Source organism: Anolis carolinensis, chromosome 3 (assembly GCF_035594765.1).
Source record: "Anolis carolinensis isolate JA03-04 chromosome 3, rAnoCar3.1.pri, whole genome shotgun sequence".
NCBI classification, from domain to species: Eukaryota; Metazoa; Chordata; class Lepidosauria; order Squamata; family Dactyloidae; genus Anolis; species Anolis carolinensis.
The window spans coordinates 280,975,683-280,990,757 of NC_085843.1; positions in this window are offsets into that span (position 1 = coordinate 280,975,683).

A 15,075-nucleotide genomic window follows, 5' to 3' on the forward strand; every position below is an offset into this window, starting at 1 on the left:
CTGCAAAGACACAAATCCACTCTTGGGTTGTCGAAAGAGGCCTCATGTTCCGTCTTTGGCATTAGAAATCCTTACACAAGTCTCATTGCCCACTGCTACGTGCCTGGGGGATATTTCAAAGATGGGAAACTAAGCCTAATGGGTGCATATGTGCAGACATCAGTATTTGTCTGTACAATCTATATAGAACTAGCTGTGCCCGGCCACACATTGCTGTGGAGTTGTCTGGTGGTGTTGGTGAGAACTTGTTGAGGTAGTGGTGGTATTGAATGTCTGCTGTATGGTTGTCTTTATGTTTAATATGCATTTGGTTGTTTGTGTACTGTGAAAGTGGTGAGGGTAGACGGGGTCTATGTCCCTGTGTAGGATTGTATAGTATTTATACGTTGTGCATGTGTTGTGAATGCTTGGATTGTGTCCTGCTGCATAGTAGAAAGGGTTGGGCTGGATGGCCCTTAGGGGTCTCTCCAAACTCTTGTACATGTCCCCTGGGCTGAGTAGGTTGCTAGGAGACCAAGTGGGCAGAACTTAAATAACTTAAATGGATACTTAAATGGATAAAAACAATTATTCCTCTCCCTCTAATTAGGACTTTATTTTTCTTTTCTTTTTGTTGTATCAACCTAGAGCCGTGGATGATGGGTTGTGTTGTCAAATTTCGAGGTTGGGGGGCCTGTAGTTTTGTTGTTTTGTCCGCTGCCCTGATGCCATCATTCTTTTATATATATAGATTGGAAGAAACTTCATAGGGTTGCCGAAGGCTTTCATGGCCGGGATCACAGGGTTATTGTATGTATTCCGGGCTGTATGGCCATGTTCCAGAAGTATTCTCTCCTGACGTTTCGCCCACATCTATGGCAAGCATCCTCAGAGGTGTTCTTACCATACATCAAGGGAACCACTGACCGCATAGACAAACTGATGAAGAAGCACAACCTACAAACTATCTACAGACCCACAAAGAAAATCCAACAAATGCTACAATCAGCAAAAGACAAGAGAGATCCTCTCTCCTCTGCAGGAGTCTACCGGATACCATGCAGCTGTGGACAAGTCTACATAGGGACCACCAAACGCAGCATTGCCCAAACACGAGTCAAAGAACATGAAAGGCACTGCAGACGCACTCAGCTAGAGAAATCAGCCATAGCAGAGTACCTGATGAACCAACTTGGACACAGCATATTATTTGAGAAAACACAAATGCTTGACCACTCCAACAACTATCATGTCAGACTACACAGAGAAGCCACTGAAATCCACAATCATGTGGACAACTTCAACAGAAAGGAAGAAACCATGAAAATGAACAAAATATGGCTACTAGTATTAAAAAAAACTCAAAAATCAGAACAGCAGATGGGAAGCAACACTCTGAGAGCAGAGGAGCCCCAAGGACGGCTAATGACTCTGAACAAAGGATGCCCCCCCCCCCAGGCAAGAGACAAACATTTCCAATGCTAATTAGGGTGATTAACTGCAACATTAGCACTGCCTTCCAACTGACAAAGGACTCTTGTCACACCCTGGACTCTCCACAGATATATATTTACCTTCCTTGCCTAGTTTCTCCATGACGCACAAGCTCTGAGGATGCCTGCCATAGATGTGGGTGAAACATCAGGAGAGAATACTTCTGGAACATGGCCATATAGGCCGGAATACATACAACAACCCAACTTCATAGGGCATTCGATCCAACCCCATTCTGCCATGCAGGGAGAATGAGTATTCCCAACAGATAGTCATCCAGCCTCAGTTTAAAAATATCCAAACAGGATTTCACCCTAGTCCCAGGCAGTAACATATTACACTGTCAACCACTTCCTAAAAGTTCTTCCTAATATTCAAGTGGAATCTCTTTTCTTGCATTTTGAGTCAATTACTCCTTGTGTCCTAGTCTCTAGCATAATGGAAAACAGGCTTGCCACTTCTTCAGTGTGTCATCCTTTAAAATATTTGAAGACCCTATATGTCTTCTCTCAAAATTATCTTATCCAGGCAGAACATACCCAGCTTTCTAAACCAGGGGTCCTCAAACTAAGGCCCATGGGCTGGATGTGGCCCTCCAAGGTCATTGACCTAGCCTCTGTCCTAAACCTTAGACTTAGGGTTGACCTCAGTCTGAAATGACTTGAAGGCACATCACAACAACAATACTAATTTTGGACTATTTCATCATAGTCAGTCCACCCAACAGTCTGAACCAACTGGCCCTCCACTTAAAAAGTTTGAGGACCCTTGCTCTAAACTGATAGGGATTGTTGGTTTCCAGGGCTTCTACAGTTTTGGTCTCATTCTTCTGGACACGTTCCAGCTTGTCAATATCCTTCTTGAATTGCGGTGTCCAAAACCACTTCACTTCACTTCACTTTATTTCTTAATTAGTCGCTCTCCACCAGAGTGCTCCGAGCGACTTACAATTTAAAATATCATTCCACAATATAAAACATTCAACATAAAAACATTCATAAAAACATTTGGCTGACATAGTATTTCAAGTCATGTCTGACCAAAGCACTATTACTTCCCTTCATCTAGATCAGGGGTCCCCAAACTAAGGCCCGGGGGCCGGATGCGGCCCTCCAAGGTCATTTACCTGGCCCCCACCCTCAGTTTTATAATATAATATATTGTATATACGTATAATATTGATAATAATATTATAATGTAATACAATATAACACTAATAATAATACCATATAATAATATTAATTATATATTCTATATTACATATAATATTAGTAATAATATTACAGTATAGTGGTATAGTTCAATACAGTAATATTTAATGCTAATATTATGCTATGCTAATAATGTAATATATTGTATGTACATATAATTTGTAAGCCACTCTGAGTCCCCTTTGGGGTGAGAAGGGTGTGATACAAATGTAGTAAATAAATAAATATTAAATAAATAAATTTTAGACTTAGGCTCGCCCAAAGTCTGAAAGGCACACAACAGCAACAACAACAACAACAACAACAACAATCCTAATTAACTTGACTATCTCATTGGCCAGAAGCAGGACCACACTTCCCATTGAAATCCTGATAAATGTATGTTGGTTAAAATTGTTTTTATTTTTAAATATTGTATTGTTATTTCATTGTTCTTGTTCTTGTTGTTGTTGTTGTTGTTTTGCACTACAAATAAGACATGTGCAGTGTGCATTGGAATTTGTTTGTATTATTTTTTCAAATGATAATCCGGCCCCTCAACAGTCTGAAGGATTGTGGATCGGCCCACGGCTTTAAAAGTTTGAGGACCCCTTATCTAGACTCTGTGCTACTACTGATGCAGCCTGGAACCACACTGGGGTTTTTAGCATCTCACCATTGAATCCTGTTCAGCTTTTGAACACTAACATATAGGAAACGCTGCATGAACACCAAGCACAAAGTAGCTGCATGCAATAACATCCTGCAGAAACTGACTGGCAGCGCATGGGGTGCAGACCCACAAGTAGTAAGAACATCAGCCCTGGCCTTGTCTTTCTCAACTGCGGAGTACGCCTGTCCTGTTTGGCACAAGTCTGCCCATGCAAAGCAGACTTAGCACTGAATGAAACATGCAGAATCATCACGGGATGCCTTAAACCTACACCTGTTGATAAACTCTACAAGTTAGCTGGCATTGCCCCTCCTGACGTGCGACGGGAAGTTGCTGCTAACGGTGAGAGAAATAAGGTCGAACATTGTGAAAGCCACCCACTGCATGGCTATCAGCCTCCTCCCACCAGACTCAAATCAAGGAAGGGCTTCATGAGAACCACCACTCCTCTTGATGTTCCTCCAGCAGCAGCAAGGGTGTCTCTCTGGGCAGCTAAACCTGGCAATTCTAACTGGATGGCCCCCCAAGAGGGTCTTCCTCCAGGGGCAAACCAAGAATGGGCAACTTGGAAGTCCCTGAACAGACTCAGAAGCGGAGTGGGCAGATCAAAAGACCACCTGGCAAGGTGGCACTACCTGGAGGAATCCTCCACCTTGTGTGACTGTGGAGCAGAACAAACAACTCCGCATATGTATGCTTGCCCAGAATGTCCTGCCTCATGTACGGAGGAGGAGTTGTTTAAAGCTACAGACAATGCGGTTGCTGTTGCCCGCTTTTGGTCCAAAACTATTTGGTTGCTTGTGATTTCTTTTTCTTTTTTTTAAATTTTATTTTTATTTCCATTATTTGAAATGTACAATGCTTTTGACACGAAATAAATAAGCTTTTGATCTGCTAAGAATCCTAGATACCCTTCACACATGCAGTTTGACATTCAGGAGAGCCAAAGATTTATTTTTCTTTTGGACTTATGGTGAGGGCCATTTCCCCATTCAAAATGAGGATGAGATGTGATCCTACTGCTTTTTACAATTATCCTAAAACAATCCATTCCTGACAGTCAATTTGGTGCAGTGGTTTGTGCATTGGATTATCATAGAATCATAGAGATGGAAAGACCTCACAGGCCATCCAGTCCAAACCCCTTCCAAGAAGCAGGAAAATGACATTCAAAGCACCCCCGACAGATGGCCATCCAGCCTCTGCTTAAAAGCCTCCAAAGAAGGAGCCTCCACCACACTCTGGGGGAGAGAGTTCCACTGCCGAACAGCCCTTCTCACTGTGAGGAAGTTCTTCCTGATGTTCAGGTGGAATCTCCTTTCCTGTAGTTTGAAGCCATTGTTCCGTGTCCTAGTCTGCAGGGCAGCAGAAAACAAGCTTGCTCCCCACTCCCTATGACTTCCCCTCACATATTTATACATGGCTATCATGTCTCCTCTCAGCCTTCTCTTCTGCAGGCTAAACATGCCCAGCATTACAACTCTGGAAACTAGGGTTCAAGTCCCTGCTTGACTATGGAAACCCACTGGGTGGTCTTGAGTAAGTCACACACTCTCAGCCCCAGAGAACCCATAATGACCATAAGCCGGACACGGAGCACACCAGTCCTACAGCTTGTCAACAGGCACCACAAAGTCTGGCCTGATTTGAAACAAAACATATCACAGCCTCGCAGACTCGTTTTTTCCTTCCAAGAGTCTCTGAGCCCCAGTTCCCCTCATAAGCATCTGTTTTATAACATCCTGGAGGAGTCTGGGAAAGTGGAGCAACTGACAGCAGAAATGTCCATTACGGCTGGGACACGCCACATGGCCGTGGCCAGTCTACCTCTTCCCATGAATAAGATTCGCAGGCCTTGACGTCAAGGAGCTCAGCATGCCAACTCTAATTCGGTTGCCCAGCAATCGCAAGATGCAGGAGTCATTTAAACTGCAATGGCGTCATGAAGTCACAAATGGGAAGATATAACAGGGAGAGGTGGAGGAGCAAGTCACACACTTCTTGTCACATCTAGCTGGGTCACTTTTGGATCTTCCCTGCACTGACAGCTTTAGGTTGATAGAGTGGTCACTTCATTGGTCCAGTCCAAACTCCACTAGACACTCTCTCATCCTGAGAAGAAGACAGTGGTCCATCTCCTCTGAAGAAATTGCCAAGAAACCTTGCAATAACTCAGAATTGACATGAAGGCACATAGCAGCAAAATAACACAAGAAGACAAATAATAGTTATTATAATGACTTGATGGATCTGGGCCAAACTTTGCACACAAACCCTTCATTATGCAACTTAAAATAATTGAAGGGCTTTAACTAAAATAGACCCTCTTCATAACCCTGCAAAGTGGACAACATCTATTCTGATGGATCTCTTCATATCTTGCAATACACTTGATTATGGTATCCATCTCTAGAATAGTAGTTGGAAGTATTCTTCTCAAGGAACAGTAACCAAGTACTATTCCAGAAAGCGGTTGTCAAATTCCTTTTGAAAAGGCGGTGCTGTTTTGTTTTTGTAGGAATGTGTTTTATTTAACACAGACAAGAAAACTGTAGAAGAGGTGATTTGGAGATTGTTGGTTCAATGCTACTAAATACTTGGGACCAGAAGTATTTTGGATTTTTTTTCCAGATATTGGAATGCTGTATTTGCATAAACAATAAGATTTTTTTCCATGGCTTTCGTACCCACAGTTTCACTCACCCTCACTTTGAATAATATAATCCCAGGAATGTTTGTGGGCTTCTCTAAGGGCCCTTCCACACAGCCATATAACCCAGAAAATCCCACAATATCTACTTTGAACTGGGTTATCTGAGTCCACACTGCCACATATCCCATTTCAAACTAGAAAATGTGGGATTTTATTCAGTTGTGTGGAAGAGGTCTAAGCCCATCAGTGTGATTTGATTGTACACTTCCAGCTGCGATGGATTCACTGTAGGATCTGCATTAAGACAGAAATGACTTGGGACTTCATCCACTTATTACATGTGATCATTTAAGTTGTCTTTACAGGCATACACAAACCCCAAGACACATTCTTTCTTCACCAGGAGAAGACAACTTTCCAGCAGAGAGTAAGCCATACAATTCGGCATGTTATTTGCCCATGCTTGATGCCACTAAATGTAGGGTTTGCTCCCTGAATGAGGGCATTAAGATGTCAGGCATAAAGATGATTCCATGCATTTAGGGGAAAATGAAATGGGAAAGGGGATGGGATCTTCCTGGGCGAGGGGAGAGCGGTGCCGTGGCCTGCCGTTCCTTTTCCGCACGCACTCCCCGCCCGCCGCAGACAATGCCATTGTATTGCAGGCTCCTTAATTGTCGCACAGAGTGTCCTAGACAATAGGCACTTCTCTGGCAGATCAAAGGGCTGTAATTGCAGCGGGCAAGGGGGACGAAAGGGCTGGCACTAGCGTGGGGGCAAAGGGGAAGATGAAAGGGCCGGCGGGCCCAGGCTGCTTGGCAATTGTGTCGCACACAGAGAGCGCGCACACACACAAGCGTGCACACAGTCCCGCCTCTGGGTGACAGGCAAGCAAGGGGGTCGCGGAGCCCTTGGTGTTTCCGAGGACGATGGGGCTCCGAAAGTGTCTGCCGGCCGGGCCAGTGCCAAAGAGGCGGCGAGGACTTGGCTGTGATGCCCGGCACGAATCCCCAGGCCAAGGACAATGGGCAGGGCAACCCTTTGAAAGGGACAGGGAGGAGATCTGTCCTGCACAATTGCAGCACTTTGACTGGCGTGGCCCTGTCCGGTGGGATATGTGGCCCTCTCCCTGCATGAACCCATTGGGGCTCTTAAGATCTTCAGGAAAGGAACAAGCGGCAGGGCCTTCTAGGTGCTTGCTCCCAAATTGAGAGTGACGGCAAAGACCCCAGAGGACAGGATCAGAATCTAAAATGGCCTTAACAACTTAGATACTTAGATACTATATTACTGCACTTTAGCTCAAATGTCCCCTTCATACCACCCCCCTCCACTAACCTGGTGGTTCATTCCATTTTACTTTGTTTTTATTCATTTTATGCTTTTAATGAGTTTTATGATCATTGTAATGCATTGTTCTATAATGTCAATTTTATAGTGGTCTATTTATTGTAATAGGGCCCCTGGTGGCACAGTGTGTTAAAGCCATGAGCTGCTGAACTTGCGGACCAAAAGGTCCCAGGTTCAAATCTTGGGAGCGGAATGAGCGTCCGCTGTTAGCCCAGGTCCTGCCAACCTAGCAGTTCAAAAACATGCAAATGTCAGTAGATCAATAGGTACTGCTCCGGTGGGAAGGTAAGGGCGCTCCATGCAGTCATGCCAGCTACATGACCTTGGAGGTGACTATGGACAATGCCTGCTCTTTGGCTTAGAAATGGAGATGAGCACCGACCCCCAGAGTCAGACATGACTGGACTTAACGTCAGGGGAAAACCTTTACCTTTACCTTTATTTATTGTAATACGTTTTAACTGTTCTACTTGTTTTGTTAGCCGCCCCGAGTCCCTGTTGGGAGATGGTGGCGGGGTAGAAAAATAAAGTTACTTACTTACGTACTTGGGCCACAACTAACTAAATGAATTCCAACAGAGAGAAATGTATGATAATTACACTTTGGCCATAAAAATGAAATGCGCAAATATAGGACAGGTGATAACCTGATTTGAAAAGGATCTAGGAGTCTTAAGAGATCACAAACTGAACATGAGTCAACAGTGTGATGCAGCAGCAAAAAAAGGTAATATGATTCTAGGCTGCATCAGGAGGAATCTACAGTCAAGATCGAGGGAAGTGGGCTAGGCAATGCTGCTATTAGGTGGATCTGTCATTGGCTAAACAACCAAACCCAAAGGGTGTTTCTCCCCAATAACCATTGGGGAAAGAAGTGACTGGTGGTGTGCCACAGGGTTCGGTCCTGGGCCCAGTTCTGTTCAACATCTTAATTAATGACTTGGATGAAGGTTTAGAGTTTGCAGATAGGACCAAATCGGGAGGGAGAGCGAATACTCCAGAGGACAGGATCAGCATTCAAAATGACTTTAACAGATTAGAGAGCTGGGCTAAAACTAGCAAAGTGAATTTCGACAAGGACAAATGTAAGATTCTATATGTAGGCAGAAAAAATAAAATGCAAAGACAGGATGGGTGGTGAGAAAGATCTTGGAGTCTTTCTAGACAACAATCTGAACATGAGCCAAGAGTGTGATGCAGCAGCTAAAAAAGCCAATAGGATTTTGAGCTGCATCCAAAGGAGTCTAGTGTCTACATCAAGGGAAGTCATGGTGCCTCTCTATTTAGCTTTGGTTAGACCTCTTTACCTGGAATACTGTGCAGAACGATTCAAAAGAGATATTGACAAGCTGAAAGGTGTCCAGACGCGGGAGACTAAAAGAATAAAAGTTCTGGAGACCATGAATCTACCTGAGGAGCTGGATCTGTTTAGCCTCCAAAGAGAAGGTCGAGAGGAGACATGATCGCCATGTATAAATACGTGAAAAGGTGTCATAAGGAAGAGGGAGCAGGCTTGTTTTCTGCTGCCCTTGAAACCTTGGAGCAACAGGTTCAAATGACAGGAAAAGCCTACCGGCTGTTAGGAATTGTGGGAGTTGAAGTCCAAAACACCTGGAGGGCCAAGGTTTGCCCATGCCTGCTATAGGAGAATGCTAGGCTCTTTCCTACTCTTGCACGTTCATTTCTTTGAGGTGGATGAGGACATTTCCCTGAATATCATCTCCTGGAAATGGACAATAAATCTCCAACGTTCTAAGCATTGGCAGAGGATGGATGGCCTTCTGTCAGGAGTGTTTTGATTGTGTTTTCCTGCATGGCAGAATGAATTTTGACCGGATCGTCATTGTGTCTCCGAGGATTAGATGATGCTGTGAAACACAGTGAACAATTGCTCTCTCGGTCCCTGCCTTTGTGCTTGGATTGTGTCTCCTCCTGCCTGGCAGAATGGGTTGGACTGGATGGCCCTTGGGGTCTCTTCCACCGCCATGACATTATGAATCTATGGTTCGAATGGCAGGCTTTGCCCGCTTTGGCTGGGCCCGAGCTTTCCTCCGACACTCATGCAAGACCCCCACCCTTTGCTGAAAGGCCACGGTGGTGCCCCCTCTTCATTTCCCTAATTGCCAAGTTTCTCAGAGGCCCCAGCCCGGTCCGTGTGGGTGAGATCATTCAACCCGTGGCAATCCCACCCTTTGCGATCCCACTGCTCAGGCCCTGCTCCCGGTCCAAGGGGGAAGGTGGACACCGCACGGCCCCAGCTGCAAGCCAGCGCATCGGGTTGAGTCACCATGGCCCCTTTGTCCCGTAATTGGTGTGAGCAGCCGAGCTTGGCAAGTGTGGGCCCAGCCCTGGGAACAGCAGCAGGGACGTGGGGCACAATGGCCCAGAGACAATGGCGGCGAGTTCTGACAAACAGCAGCCCCACAACAATGGGCCTTGGGAAGGCGGCCAAGTTGCGGGGGGCTTCAAAGCGGGGAGAGGGGGGCCGGGCAGCAGCCGAGGCACAAGACGTGGAACATCTATCTAATCCCTCAAGGAACAGGGACCCCCGGGGGACATCAATGCCACCCACATGACCAAGGCAGGAGAAGGAGGCTTTGGTGCCACCTGCCGGTCAGTTGTCAGGGCTTCAACTCTGGCCCCATCTATACTGGCCATTTAATGCAGTTTCAATCCAGTATTGAATCAAGTGTTATTCATCAGTGGTCACCTCGATCCTTCCAGGAAAATCTCCTATACATACCGGGCCCTAGGGAGGTACGCCTGGAAGCTACAAGGCGTAGAGCCTTTTCTACCGATGCTCCAATTCTGTGGAACTCATTGCCTCCATATGTTAGAGCAATGTCGGAGTTGTGACCTTTTGTAAAAGTGCTCAAGACTTGGCTGTTTGGTTGTGCATTTAAGTAAATCAGATCTAATTTGCCAAATTGTCACTGTTGAATGTTTTTATGTTGAATGTTTTTATATTGTGGAATGATATTTTAAATTGTAAGTCGCTCGGAGCACTCTGGTGGAGAGCGACTAATTAAGAAATAAAGTGAAGTGAAGTGAAGTGTTATCCAAGAAATCCTGAAATGAGCTTGAGGCCCTGCTGCACATGAAGGGTTTCTTTCACACACTTCCATGGAAGTTTGTTGTCTGGCCACTGGAGTTTGGAGCTGGCGTTGGAAGAGACCCCAAGGGCCATCCAGTCCAACCCCATTCTGCCAGGCAGGAGGACACAATCCAAGAAGCATTTGGGGCAACCAAACAAAGGCAGGGACCGAGAGAGCAATTGTTCACTGTGATGTGAACAATTAGGGCCTTTTACCCTGGCACTCAAGACCTGGCTCTTTACTAGAGCTTTTAATCTATGTTAATTTTATCAATATTTATATGTATGTATTTTTATCCTTTACAATTTTATCTTGTAAATCGCCTAGAGCATCTTGGATGGAGGGCGATTAATAAGTAATTAAATGATGATGATGATGATGATGATGATGATGATGATGATGATGTGTGTTTGTGTTTCACAGCAGCATCTAATCCTTGGAGACACAAAGACCATCCAGTCCAAATTCATTCCGCCATGCAGGAAAACATAATCAAAACACTCCTGACAGAAGTCCATCCTCTCTTTGAGGCAGTTCTGTGACAGTTTGTTGTGTAGCCACTGAAGTCAGAAGCTAGCTTCAAACTACATTAAATAGTCAGTGTAGATGGGGGCCAAAAACAGACAAAATGCATTACAATTGCTTTGGGTGCTGTTTGTTCAGTGGAAAGAAACCTGTATGAAGATTTCTTAACACTCCGTTCTTCGATGCTCAAATGTTTAATACATCTTGAAACACTTTGGTCTAAAATGCTTGGGATCAGTACTGTCATAGAGTCATAGTACTGTCACACACAGTCATAGAGTTCAAAAAGACCACAAAAATCATCTACTCTAACAGGTTGTGTGACCTAATAATAATAATAATAATAATAATAATAATAATAATAATAATAATAATGTGGGACTTCCGAATCCAGATTGACAAAGTTCTGGAACACAACACACCAGACATCACAGTTGTGGAAAAGAAAAAGGTTTGGATCATTGATGTCGCCATCCCAGGTGACAGTCGCATTGACGAAAAGCAACAGGAAAAACTCAGCCGCTCTCAGGACCTCAAGATTGAACTTCAAAGACTCTGGCAGAAACCAGTGCAGGTGGTCCCGGTGGTGATGGGCACATTGGGTGCCATGCCAAAAGATCTCAGCCGGCATTTGGAAACAATAGACATTGACAAAATCACAATCTGCCAACTGCAAAAGGCCACCCTACTGGGATCTGCGCGCATCATCCGAAAAAACATCACACAGTCCTAGACGCTTGGGAAGAGTTCGACTCTGATTTTGTGATATGAAATCCAGCATATCTATCTTGTTTGCTGTGTCATAATAAAATAATAATAATAATAAAAACTTTATTTCTATCCCGCCACCATCTCCCCGTGGGGAATCGGGGCGGCTCACAATGTTACAAAAGTAACAGCGCAAATACATTAACAATATACACAGTTTAAAACCCAAGAAGATGATAAAACAGAAGTTAAAACAAAGGTTTATACAACAGTAATAATAACAAACAACCACCAATGCAATTCAGTCAACTTCAAAGGTGGGGGGGGGAGGAACTATAGCAGCAATATAAGATAAAATTGTAGCGGAACCTTTGTGCTACGGTCCTTGTTGAGCGCAGTGGAGGAATTGGAGAAGGACAACTGGAATAATTCCAAGAAAGCAGTTTTATTCCGCTAATGGCCACTAGGGTTCCCCCTCGCACAATATAAGTGCTTTCTCCAGGGAGAACCCCCAGTGGCGGGCTGAGTAAATATTTATACACACTACAGGGTTCGGGTTATGCCCGCCCACAAGCAAATTCATTGGCTTAGAGTTGTGACGCTGCCTGACTTGGACCCAATCAGTGCTGACCAGCGGGCCGGCCGCACTCTTTCTGTGCCGTGCTCACAATCATTCAGAGCGCCTGCGTACGCATGCGCTGTTTGTTTATCTTTAGCTTTCATTTCTTCAGAAACACATGACTTCCCAGAAGTCACATGTTTCTGTGAGTTTATGCACCCGGGTCGCTAGCTGTCGCCATCTCTGCCCATATATGGTATTTCCTGGGGTTCTTTAACCTCCCGCCTCAAAATCATTAGATTAAAATACTCAGATGAAAGGAACCTAATAAAGCTGCTTGGACGGGGGGTTAAGCAGCTCCAGTTAGTGGTTACTAGCTGCCGACCGTTGTTTAAAAACGTTATTATTTTAAAAATACTGGTAGCCAGATTTTGTTCATTTTCATGGTTTCCTCCTTTCTGTTGAAATAGTCCACAGACTCTAATGGACTCTCAGGCAGGAGCATATTCCACCGTCAAACAGCTCTTACCATCAGCAGGTCGTCCCTAATGTTTAGGTGGAGATATAATGGAGATGGGACCCATATCTAAACACAAAATCAATGTATGTTTCATGTGCACTTTATATACAAAGCCTCAAGTTAATTACATTCAATATAGTAAGGCCTCTGTAACAGCAAATGCCGTGCCCTTGGTTTCACTTACCTGCACCTAGGGAAAATAGTATGTCTATTATTATTATTATTATCAACACAACAACGTTGTATGGCACAGCAAACAAGATAGATATGCTGGATTTCGTTTCGCAAAACCACAAGTCGAACACTTCCCAAGTGTCTAGGACTGTGTGATGTATTTTCTGATGATGTGTGCAGATCCCAGTAGGGTGGCCTTTTGCAGTTGGCAGATGGTGATTTTGTCAATGTCTATTGTTTCCAAATGCCGGCTGAGATCTTTTGGCACAGCACCCAGTGTGCCCATCACCACCGGGACCACCTGTACTGGTTTCTGCCAGAGTCTTTGAAGTTCAATCTTGAGGTCCTGATAGCGGCTGAGTTTTTCCTGTTGTTTTTCATCTATGCGACTGTCACCTGGGATGGCAACATCAATGATCCAAACCTTGTTCTTTTCTACAACTGTGATGTCTGGTGTGTTGTGTTCCAGAACTTTGTCAGTCTGGATTCGGAAGTCCCACAGTATCTTTGCGTGCTCATTTTCCAATACTTTTGCAGGTTTGTGATCCCACCAGTTCTTTGCTGCTGGGAGGTGGTACTTGAGGCATAAGTTCCAATGAATCATTTGGGCCACATAGTTGTGCCTCTGTTTGTAGTCTGTCTGTGTGATTTTCTTACAGCAGCTGAGGATATGATCAATGGTTTCGTCGGTTTCCTTGCACAGTCTGCATTTTGGGTCATCAGCTGATTTTTCAATCTTGGCCTTAATTGCATTTGTTCTGATGGCTTGCTCCTGGGCTGCAAGGATCAGGCCTTCTGTCTCCTTCTTCAGGGTCCCATTCGTGAGCCAGAGCCAGGTCTTCTCCTTATCAGCTTTTCCTTCAAATTATTATTATTATTATTATTATTATTATTATTATTGAGAATATCCAACTTCATCTCTCTAAAATGAGACCCAAAGGATATCTCCTGTATGCTGGAACTGGAATCTACTAACTGCAAACTGCATTAATTCTACAGTGTGGACACAAACCAGGATCCCTTACTGATCCCATGTCACCAATAAAACAGAGAGAAAGGTGGACAGCAGTTAAGCCTACCCCAGCCACTAAACTGAATTTATTAAAAGTAAAATACTCGAAATATAAATCTAGAATGATAGCCACTCAAATGGAAATCAGAAATGGAAGCTTGGGAAACAAAAAGTCATCTGTGAATGCATTTTGAAAAAAGCTTTGGAAGGTTCAGAATGTTTCTGCTTACCGATAAATGGCTGAGCTCTGCTGGTCATTTCATTTCACAGGTAGATACGAGGGTTGAATGAAAAATAATGCCTCCATCTTTGTTACTTGGGTTTGGATGGGAATATTTTAAAAAATCAAACGCAGAAATAATCCTTAGAACGTGCTCTTTAACTACCACTATTCACTTTTCCACATAATCACCAGACAAATGGATACATTTCTGCCAATGATGAACAAGTTTTCTGACGCCGTCACAGAAGAAGTTGACACTCTGTTTCCACAACCGGTGTCTCACAGTCCCCATCATGCACAGATCTTCTGATAGCCAAGCAAAGCAATCATGTGACCCACACGTTCTTGTGAAATGCTGATTATGCTTGGCATTTCTCTCTGAGTGATACGACGATCGTCCTGAATCAATCTGTCAATCTTTTGCTTGTCACATTTGGTGGCTGCTGTCACAGGACGTCTAACTCTTGGTTTGTCACACAAGTCAGATGTTCCCACCTCAAGATCTTTAAACTTACTTGCCCAGCGACGCACAGGACTCACATCAACACAATCCCCATAAACAGCTTGCATTCTGTGATGAATCTCCTTTGGGGTGACACCTTCTGCTGTCAAGAATTCAATGACTGCATGTTGCTGCACGCATTGACCGACCGTCTGCGCAGGGTTCCATACTTTGCACTTTAACAATGACCGTTCAATGCTAAGGCTTCCCGCCAAATGGAACTGTAGAGGAGAGTCTACTGAACAAGCCAGTACCTGCCGCAGACCAGGACTGCCATCTGTTGAGGAGTTACGAAGGTGGAGGCATTACTTTTCATTCAACCCTCATAGATATTGTGAGTGTAGGATAAAGTTTGCTGAAATATGTAAGCTGCTCTCCTTTTGTGTGGTGTCCTATTCCTATGTTTCCCCAGTTAGTT